Raw genomic sequence first — 12,311 nt, 5'->3', positions numbered from 1 at the left:
AACTCATAAATTATAATTTACTCTTGGGGCGCTGAGCGCCAACCTCTCGTAGTCACCCTTGGGTGCCCCCTCTTGAGGCGCTGAGCGCCAACCTCTCGTAGTCACGTCTGGGCGCCCTCCTGTCTGGGCGCTGAGCGCAACACCTGCTGATGTGGCACCCTAGACCTATTTAAGGCTTCCATGCAACGAGGGTGCTAACTTCTTGGTGGCTGAAGCACAAAAACACCATTTTGGACCTTTGGGAGCTAGTTTTGGACTGTGGGAGCTCTCCATTCATCTTCCTTGGGTCTCCATCTCCTCCATTTTCTTCCATTGTAAGCTCAAGCTCTCCATGACAATCGAGAGCTAAGTTCATTTTGTTGGGGAATGATGTAACTATGAAACTCTATTGTAAATGCACTTGTTTTGAATGAATATAAGCTTCTTTCATTTATGTTTAGTGTATTGTTCTTCTTTTAAAGCTTGTTGTGACTTGATCAACCATAACATGATTCTTTGGTTTGCTTAATGTTGGGAGATATTGTGTGAACCTTGAACTGGACTAAACACCTAAAGGAAAATGTATCTAGGGATACACCTTAGACCTTTAGTTGTCTTAAACCTCATTTCTTAAAGCGGATGAACTTGTTATATTTTCCAAGGGATTGGAGTTTAATGAGTAAGTCTAGGCTCTCTCTACCAAGAGATTGGGTTTGAGTAACTTAGTAGGTTGACATGAGCAATTAAATGAAGAAGAAGAAATGTGCATTTGCATGAAAGTAGTAGGTGGAATCATTCTCCAACGTTTCCATTCCTTATCATCTTTAATCATTCCATTTCCATGTGTTTTAATCCCAAAAGTTCAATTTACAACTTATGCACTATGTTTATTTTTATTGCACTGAATTCACATTAAATGGAATCATTATTTAGTGTAAATTAGTTAAGTAATTATACGATTGTTTAGAGTCACACAAGTCTCTTGGGATACGATATCCGGTCTTACCAGTTTATTACTTGATACGATTCGGTACGCTTGCCGAGGTATTAACAATATTCTTCTCTTTCCATCTTTTCTTTTTCTTTCAAAATAGCTTCTTGCTTTTGCCAAACTTTTAGTGACTTTAGTTCTTTGGCCAAGTTTTTCAAAGTAGGCTTGACCTCTTCACTAGAGTCACTACCAATTTCAAAGGATGTGGTCTTAGACATTCTCAAAGTTTTCAAAAATATGCAATGCAACAAATAAATTAATTAGAATTTCAAGAGAAGTTCCCTAGGAGACTTAAGGAAGTAAAAGATGCCCAAGTTCACTTCTAGGAAAGGGAGGTGAATCACAAAGGATTGCTTAAGAACCAAGCCTTTCCTAGCCAAAGCTTATCTTATGTACTCTTACACCAAACTTCTCAAAAGGAACAAAAATTGAAATTAAAGTAAAGACACACTAAACTACCACAATTAAGGAAAACAATAAATCTAAACTATGTGGCCTAATGATGAATTAGAAGGAACTTTGGTTCCCTCTTACCCACCAACTATAAATTTTGCTTAAATAATAAATGTCCAATGTTCTTGTTAGGAGAAATCCATAACAAGTCAAAAATACAAGTCCAAAAAGGAAAACAATTACAATTTTACAATTCAAAGAAAATACACACAAATCTCTCTTTCTCACCAAGTGTATACTCTTTTGTTTTGTGTTTTAGACCAAGACTTTAAGCTTCCCTTCAAGGCCTCCTTCACCTTTGGATGTTGATCACTGTTTTGGGCTATTATCCCCATGATCCTCACGTTTGTTTACCATCCAAAGACCTACACCACAAGTTAACACCACTAAAGCCAAAAGGAGTCCAAGGAAAAAGCAAGAAAAGGTCTAAAATGAACAAAGGCTCTTCAAAAGGAGTTTTACTTTGACAAAACCATGAATGTTTAGAAAACAATCAAGCAATTAAATGGTAAGAAAGAAAGGTTAGCACAACAAAAGGAGTTACCTAAAGAAAGGCACTAGAATGGATCACAAAAAATCAAAACTACTAGAAAAACAGAAGGTGCTTTTGTTCTTTTGCAAGCTAGACCAAATGGTGCACTAAGGCAACCTTTTTAGGTCATCATGGTTGCTGGAACAGCAGCTAGGGACATGAGTTTCAGCTCCCAAATCAACATCAAAGTGCTCACACAAAAGTTGGTTACATATGGTACATGCATGTGCTTTTACTTTTACTTTTTGCTTTTGTTTTTGTACTTTTTGTCTACTTTTCTTTTGTACCTTTTGTTTCTGTTTTTTTTTTTTTTGAAATGTTTAGCACAAACACACACCAAATCAGATCTCAAATCTTGAATGTTACAAGGAGTTTCAAGTTCATACAAGCTTATAACACCAAAATGAAGAAAACCTACTAAAATCAAATATAGCATGAAACACAAAAAGTGACATAATGGAAACCTAACTCTATGAACTTGATCATGATCTAACAACAAGTATGAACTAAAATATATAAAATAAAAGCACTCAAAGGAACAAATACAAATAAGTTTTTGGACATGACCTCAACATATAATTTTGAGGATTTTCAAAGTTTCAACTAGGAAATAGAGACATCAAAAGAACTAAACATGAATCTAGACAACATGGTTTGATTTAAAACTTAAAATGACTCAAGCAAACATATATTGACCAAACAAGACAATAAGGAATGACTCAAAACAAAGAAAAGACACAAAAAAGTAGCCAAAACTACCAAAAACGAACTTGAAAAATGCTAATGACAACATCCTAGCATCTTTAACCTTTACTGAGTGTTTTACTCATAACTTTCTCCAGAGAACTCCAAATGAAATGATTCTTTTTTTCGTTGGAAACTAAACTCAAAGGGCTTTCATTTGAATATTTTTACGGATTTTTTGGACAACTAAGGTAGATGCAGTTTAAGTTTGAAAATCGTCACAGTTTGTTGCCAGAACAAATGATAGATGAAAAAAAAACATAACAAGACAAGTAAGGAAATAACATCAACAACATGGAAGAATAAAGGATAGATAAGGACCAAAAGACTTAGCTCTTGAAGAACCAAAGCTCTTGATACCAAATGATGGCAATGCTCTAGCTAGGACAAGCCAAATCTAGAAGCAAATCAAGCCATAAGTTCATGGATGAAGATTACAGAATTTGATGGTGGTGAAAGGTGTTGATAGCTCATGGTTTTAGTGAGTTGTATGGTGAAGGAAGATGTATTTAAGGGTTCTTTAAGAGAGGTTGGACCAACTCTTGGAGGAAGGTGACTATAGGAGGCCACTTGGGTTGCTCTAGCCTAGGGTGACCTTAAAAGAGTAGTATGACACAAAAATGGTAGCATAACTTTACTCTAAATCAAAGGTGATTACATGATGGAGAGCACCTCTATTTATAGGCTAAGGTGTCTCAAAATGGGCTGAAACTTTAAAGGAGAAATCTTCTCCAATAGGAGGGAGACAAGTGACAAAAATCCTCTCAAATGAGAGAGTGACATGTGGCCACTACCTATGGAAAAACTCCCCATTCCTAGAGTGACACATGGCCACTAACTAGGAGGAAAACTCTCAAATGGGAAACTTCCACATGTCTTGGACGAAATTCTTCTCCCTTGTTCTCCAAGCTTAGCCAAAATGTTGACCCCTTGGTCAACACACCCATTTTGGAGGTCCAAGCATAGTCAACTTTGGGCCTTGCCCCTTTGTTGACTTGTTTGGTCAAAATCCTATTATACTTGGCCCAAAATACAAGGCCCAATTGAAGTCTTACACTACTAGGCCCATAATACAAAGTCCAAACAAAATATAGAATACTTGGCCCAAAATACAAAGCCCAAATAAAATATAGACTACTTGGCCTAAAATACAAGGCCCAAAATTATTCTTACTCTAGTAACTCTTCATGATGACTTAAGATGGCCCAAGAGAAAGAGTCTAGGCCCATCTTCCATATATGCCTCCAACTCTTCATGAATGTGCTAGGTCATGGCAAGGGGTATGCCATCAACATGGGTTCAAACTCTTCTCTATGTTTTTGTTATAAAAAAATTGACAAAGAGACTTTCGGTGATTGAAGTAGCAAAACACCAAAACATCTTTCAGTGAGCAATTTTTGACCGAGAGGAAATTTCTAGAAAAGAGGTAGGGGGAGCTAACTCTCTTCTTGATGCATCATAATTGTATATTTTTTGTTTATGATTTTGCTATGAGCATGTTGGATTTTTTTTACTGTTAGCCTACCTGTTTACCTGCATAGGTTTTGATTGTCATTGACTATGTTTTTCATATTTTCCATTTTTGGAGTTACAATAGTAAAACTTTAATCCATAATTCGTTTACCGTTAGAATAAGCTCAAATTTTGATATATGATCCCTGAGATATATAATTTCACTTTGACCGTTCAAATTTTTAATCTAAGTTCTGTAATTAAAGAAATGAATTTCGCAATCTTGAGTAAATTAACCACCACTTTATTTCTGTCACAAAGTTACTTCAGTAAAATTTTAATTCACGCTTAATTTACCATTAGATTAAACTGAAAGTTTTATATATGATTCCTGAAGGATCTTACTCCCTTTTTTACCGTTCAGATTTTTAATTAGAGATATGTACTTGAAGGAATAAATTTCGCATATTTGAGTAACCTCATTAACACTGTAATTTTTTCCTTAAGTTATCTCAGTAAAAACTTTAATCCCCACTTTGTTTACCATTAGATTGACCTGCTAATTTGATATATGGTCCATAAGACGTATTGAATCATCTTGACCACTCGGATTTGTAATTGGATGACTATGCTTAGAGTAATTAATTTTGCATTTTGGGATAGATATGAAAATCACTCAAATTCTGTTTTTAAGTTACTTCGATAAAACTACAATTTCAACCTAGTTAATCGTTAGATTAATCTAAAATTTTAATATGTATTTTCTAAAACATAGTTATTCACCTTGACCGCTTAGATTGTAATTGGATGTATATATTTAGAGAAAATAATTTCGGATTTATTAGATAATTTAGTCCCACCTTAAATTCTATTTTTGAGTCAGCTGAGTAAAATTAAGATTCCCACTTCATTAACCGTTGGATCAAACTAAAATTTTTACAGTAGGTTCTAAACATGTTATTATTTATTTTGATTGGTCAGATCTTTAATTAGAGGCTGTAATGAGAATATTCATCTTACGAAATACTATAACTGGTTAAATTGCTAATAATATTTGATTATATTGAGTAAAATTTTGAGCAATTTTATTTACTGATATGCATGTCTGATTATATCGTTGACTTGAACATTATTATATCTTAAGTTATGAACATAAATTCTGAATCAAATATGTATTGTATGATGAATGGATTGATGAATATGAATATGATGTGAGATTGGTTAAAGGTCTCGTGGAGAGACTCTATGGTTGTAATTAGTTGGTGTACACGTTGATGTTGAGGGTCTTGGTTTTGGAGGTTATCCTAATACTCTAATAATCATCCAGTAAGTAGAGAAGGATGAGTTATGTCTCTAGTGTGATTGTTGTATGATGGGATGAGTGTGTTTGGTATAATTATTGTATGATGGATGAGTGTGTATGATATGATTATTGTATGATGAGATGAGTGTCTCTAGTACGATTATTGTATGATGAGATGAGTGTCTCTGACACGAATATTGTATGATGATATAATTGTGTCTAGTGTGATTATTGTATGATGAGGTGATTAACTCTAGTATAATTCTTGCATGATAATATATGATTATTGTTATGTGTAGTACTATATTTATGCATGTTGGATGAATTATCTGTTACATGTTAGTTTACCCTACTTGTTTGTGTTTGTGTTTGTATTTGTGCGATGATCGTATAACTCATATTGTTGTATGATAAACATGTCGATGATTATGGAGCCGATGATTGACGAGAGAGGGAATTAATGATGGGAGTTCCATTTAAATTTTTATCTACTGAAAATTTAAAATTTATAATGATGTTTTTTTAAATTCATTGACAATTAATGTATAAATGGAAAACGAAAATTTTCTTAATAAATAAAATGAAAAATGTTCCGTAATACTGTGATAAGAGGTGTTACACGCAACAAGATTATGATGTCGTGTTCTCCTTACTATTCGGCAATAATATCGAGATCTTCATTCTCTCGAGTTCTCCCTTCTACTTACTTTTATATTATTATCACTCAGGATAGTGGTAATAATAAATTGACATAATATTTCAATAAAATTATTAGGTTAAACAAACAATTATTTAAGAATATTTTTTTTAAAATTATATTGATTGAAATTTATAGATAAGACCAGTAAAAGTATTATCTTGTTTTAATTGCTATTCAATCTATTAATTTGATATGTACATAAAAAAAAGGAAAAGCTTTATAAAACAAACTTCACCTTACTCTGAAAAGAAAATAGTTTACAATATTCTTCATATATTAATTTGTTATTAATAATAATAGATATTTTATTATTTCTAAATTCAACAACATTTTTTGTAGAATAATTTCTTAAAATATACTTTAAGTAAAATAATGAAAACAAATCTTAAAAATTATTTTGATGTGAAAAACTTAAAAATCAAGCATTGGTTGAAAGAAAATTGAATGATGATAAAATGGCTGAATTTTGTTAAATGAAAAAAGATATAATTATTTTAATGCTTGGTAGAAGAAAAAAACACCATAGAAAATAGTTAAATCTATTATTATAATTTTTAATTATTTATTTATATAAGTTCATATTAGTTATATAATTGGTAATTACGACAAGAAGATTGTATTAAAAAAAATTAAAAAAAAGGAAAGAAAAAGAAAAACAGAAAAACATAGGTTACATTAATTCTAAAATAAAAATTCATGAAGCAAATAGAAAAAAAATACTTGAAAAAATTAAGTAAATACATGGATTGAAAAAGTAAACTATAATAATACAACTAGAAAACTAAAGCATATAAATTTGTGTCCATGACATATTAAGAAATATTAAGAAATTTATCATTAAGAAACTCACTCAGAATCTATAAAAGGCTTAAAAGGCCTTTAAATCTCATTATTTTTTTTTAAATCCTTGTTTTGAAATACTTAGTATTAACTTTATTTGTTTTACTCTGATGAGATTTTCTTTAGTTTAAACTAACTCAACATCTTCCTCAAAATTAGAATTTTTCTTCATCAAGCATATTCGTTCATTTAGAGGTTATTTTCAAACCTCAAAAAAAATAAGCTTCCTTAAACTTCAAAAAAAAGTATGATATACCTTATAAATATAATAAACTGAATATAAATATTGTAAACTTTGCTATTTATTAACCGTGACATCATCTAAAAAAGACATGACACACCACCACCAACAGAAACATCTAAATTCTTAACAGTAGAAAATTCATTCACAACGCAAACAATATCATGATTTGGTTCAGGTTGTGACTGAACAACAAACAATGAGTGCACCATAATAGAATGAACCATAGGCTCCAACATAGATTCATTACAGGGTCCACCATTAGGTCTACCATAGGCTCTACCACGAACTCCACAATAGGCTACACAACAACCTTTGTAGGCTTTAAAGTTGAATCTCCAGAGCCCTTATTCCTAGCTTAGGCACTAACCATCATAAGATAATAAAGTTATTGTACTTTTCCACTAACTGTTTTCTCCCCATGAAAAATTACATTTGCATCTTTTGTAATCGTCTAAAATTATATAGATAATGACCAATCATTTTACATTTTAAACAAAAATAAGATAATTTCTCTTACTATACATCACAAAAAACTCAAATCATGGTCTTTCCACCAAAACTTAATTAGGAAAATCAGATAACAAATCAACATCAACCAAAACATGTGCACAGAAACTTCAAGACTTATTCATAGTGTAATCATCTAAGGATAGGGGTGTGTCAATTGCCTTTGATTATCAATATTCCAAATGAAGGCCATGTATGCGCACCCTACGTTGGGTTTTCATGAGCTTCATATAAGTTGGAACAAAGTTTTTAGACCAAGCAAAATCATGAAGAGTTCCAAGAGACAAATTTCAACTCCAACCACCAAAACACTTCTTATATCCTCAAGTGAAGAAAAAGCAAATTCTTAGAATCCTTTGATAAGAGGAATTGTTGCCCATTGACCTAAATGTTTCAAGACCACATCAAGCTTCCTACAAAAATCTAAATGTGTGTTATGTTTATCCGTTTTGTTAACAAAATATGCCAATGAAAATGATTTTTGCAATTTTTTAGACCAGCAAAATAAACCTTTATTAAGCTGTTAGAACCAATAAATCTCAACCAAGAGGGGATGTGAATTGGTTTAGAATCTGATCTTGAAAAAATGCAGTGTATGTGACTATATTAAATGAACTTTCTTAATAATCAAAGATGTAAAAACAAGTAAAGAAAGAAATACAAGATTCACATAAGATTTTATACTGGTTTAACTCTAATGAATTTACATTCAATCTTCTTCCAAACAACCTAAGTTAGAAGGGATTTGACTATGAGAATGTAAAAATTATATAATTATAAGATCACCTATGCAATCTTAACCTCTAACAATCAAGAACAACTCTTTATGGTGATGCTACACACAATCACTCTAAAACCTTGCCTACACAACAAGTATAACTGTAACATCCTATAATCTCACACTTGATAATTCATAATTGATATATTGTAGCATTACATTTAAGGTAACATCTCATAATCTCACACTTGATAATTCATAGTTGATATATATATATATATATATATATGTGTGTGTGTGTGTGTGTGTGTGTGTGTGTGTGTTTTAAACTTAGATTTCAACTACAAACTCATAAATATAACTCAAATTCTTCTAACTTATTTTTCTATCTCTTTCTTCATTGGCACTGAATCAAACGACATTCCTTCATCTGCTCCCGTATAACGAATTATACGATCATCGCACATACACAAACACAAACAAGTAGGGTGAGCTAACATGCAACAAATCATTTATAAAACATGCATAATTACTTTGATAAACTCAACAAACAACATATAATAATTATGTCAGACACCCTCATACCATCATACAACAATCGCATCATAGGTACTCATCCCATCATACCACAATTCCTAATAGACACTCATCCCACAATACCCCATAAACACTCATCCCACAATACTCAATAGACACTCATTCCACAATACCCAATAGACACTCATCTCACAATACCCAATAGACACTCATTCGGATGATACGTTGATGAGCAGTCACGGGAGGTTATGCACTTGTGATGACTTCTACTTCTTCTTACAAATACACTTCCAAAATACTCCCTACCATCCACAAGGTTAGTCCTCAACACTATGTCCAAAATTGACACATAGACCAGGACCTCCTGCCCCTCTCACCACATAATTCATCCTTCTCTACTTGAGACTGAATGATTATTAGAGTATCAGGATAACCTCCAACAACAGGACCCTCAACATCAACATATACACTAATACCATATCATTACAAAATCTCTCCACGAGACTCATACCATGCTCATATTCCTCAACTCATATTATACCATTACAAAATCTCCCCAAAATATTCATATCATGTTCAGATGCATAAATTCAAATCCAATATAATAAAATACAATCATCACAGAAATCATACAAAATGAATATATCACAAAATAAATTAACAATACTAAAATATCACTATAAATGATCACCGGAGAAGAATCAAATGTTTGACGAATCAAATGTTTGACGAATCAAACTCACCATAAACGCCAGTACATATGACTAGTCACAACTTACTGGATTTGACCAGGGTTGCTCTATGATCAGGGATGTACCAACTCCAATTTTTAAGATTCCTCTATCCTACCATCACAATTATAACCTTAATATAAACGTTCTGGGGAACTAAGGAGTTGAATCTGGCATAGCCGGTTAGACATCTTCTTATCCTTCCAGAAAGATGAATCCATCACATATTTTATATCAATTGAGTATATTGCATAATAGTTTAACAGTACTTAATCTGTTCAATAGGATTTAAGTTAAAAACTTGTCGAGTAGACTTCTAGGAAAGAGAGGTGCGTCACAATGGACAACTTAAGTACCAAGTCTTTCCTTAGCCAAAGTGTTCCTCAACTAGTTTTAACAAATTTCTTATTTATAGATTCAAAACAACAACATATAATATTAACACAGAAATTCAATATAAATAGATATATAACAAGCACAAATGTTTTTCATTAACAGTATTCACACAAAATTTCAAGACATGAATACTAATAAAACAAAAGTAAATCATAATATAAAAGCTTAGAAAGGTTAGCTCCCCTACCTCTATTCCAGACTTAATTTCTTGCTCAGAATTTGTTTCCCCGAAAACCCTCCAAAACCTCTACTCTTCTTGCAACTAAAACTTTCTTCCGAACTCTTTCTTTTCTATTTCTCAAGATTTCTCACTTGATTCTTCCTCTCTTTGTGCAGAATAACCTCTCCTCTCATGACTATTTATAGTCCAAAAATTTTACTATTTAACAATTTTTTAATATTATTTATTATTTTAATATTATTTATTATATTAATATTTTAATCACCACTTGACATATTTGATCCCTCAATAATGACTTCAAACGTGGAGTGCTTATCCACTATCACTATTTTAATTTTTTTTAAAAAAAAACAAAAAGGTAGAAAAGAGTTTGAACCCATGTTCTTGAAATCACCACAATTTTCTATCATTTAAGCTACAAAAATTTCTTATTTAGCTTTCCACATTTTATTTTTACATAAACTTATTAATTATATTTTTCATTCACAAAGAAGTTTATTACTACTAGTAATAAAATTATTACTATTAAGGTAAATATTTTTCATGGGTCTTACATTCTCCCCAACAACAAAAAATTTTCGACCTCGAAAATTCTATACTTCAAGAAAATAGTTGAGGGTATAATTGTTTCATTTCTTCTTCTAGTTCCCATGTAGAGTCACCTGTTCTTTTATCCCAAACCACCCTGACTAAATTGATAGTTTTTCCTCTAAGTTCCTTTGTTTTAGTGTCTTCTATACAAACAGGTTGTACTTCCACTAAGAGATCCTCTCGGATTTGAATCTCCTTTATTTCTAAAATGTGAGAAGGATCAGGTACATACTTTCTTAGTTGGGAAACATGAAAAACTGAATAGAGATTGGCCAATTGAGGAGGTAATGCAATCTCGTAAGCGACTGACCCAATTCGTCTCAAAATTTGGTATGGACCAATGAACTTAGGAGAAAGTTTCCTCGAGCGAAGGGCTCTTCCAGCACTTGTGGTTGAAGTTACTCAGAGGAAAACATGATTCCCAACCGCAAACTCTAACGGTCTCCTCCTTTGATCTGCATATGATTTTTGTCTACTCTGAGAAGCCTTCATTCTTTTCCGTATTAATTTGACTTTATTGGTGGTTTGTTGTAGTAGCTCAGGTCGTATTAAACTAAAATATTTAAATTATATATATAGATATATATTATTTATTTTATTAAACTAAAATTTTATTTTTTAATGTTTTTCATATCAATATGTACATTACTTATTGTTTTATTTAAATTTAATTATTATTTGAGATATTTAAACTCATATTAAGTTTATTGTAATTATTTTAAAAATAAGAAAGATTGTTATATATATATATATATATATATATATATATATATATATTAAAAATTAAAATATTTATAACTTTTTAATAAAATAAATTTGTGTTTAATTTTTTAATTTTATGTAAAATTGAATTTCGGTCTTATCTCAAATTTTTAATATTTTTATTCCAAACTTTATTAATAAATAAATGAATATAGTGATCGTGAAGTAACAACGTTATAAGGGACAAATTGCATTGTCTCGTATACATTGAAGTGAATACATACAAATCTATAACAACATAGTTTATTAAATTAACAAATTCTTATCGTAAGTGATGAAAACTACATCATCCATCTTTAAGGATCAAATATTATCAAAAAAAGATGAAATTCAACTTTATATCATAATTTAAAAACTAAAACATGTTTAATCATAAAATTAATTAGTTTTTTATAAAAATAAAATAAAATAAAGAAAGTAGTGGAATATATTCGTTTAACTTTTATTTATTTATTTCCCTTTTCGTCTAATTTTTATTTTATGTCATATATGTTTATTCTTTTTGTAACTTTTCATTTCTTTTGGTCCACTAGTACTTTTAATTTTTAAGTATTTCGCCATTTTTTCCAAACACCTATGTTAAGAAAATAGAGTAAGCTGTATAAATTTGCAAGCACAGCATAAATATCCGAATAAATTAAATTTTTTAA

The sequence above is a fragment of the Vigna umbellata genome, chromosome 3 (assembly GCF_029865625.1).
Source record: "Vigna umbellata cultivar VRB3 chromosome 3, Vumbellata_1.0, whole genome shotgun sequence".
Classification (NCBI taxonomy): Eukaryota; Viridiplantae; Streptophyta; class Magnoliopsida; order Fabales; family Fabaceae; genus Vigna; species Vigna umbellata.
This window is presented reverse-complemented; position numbering follows the sequence as displayed.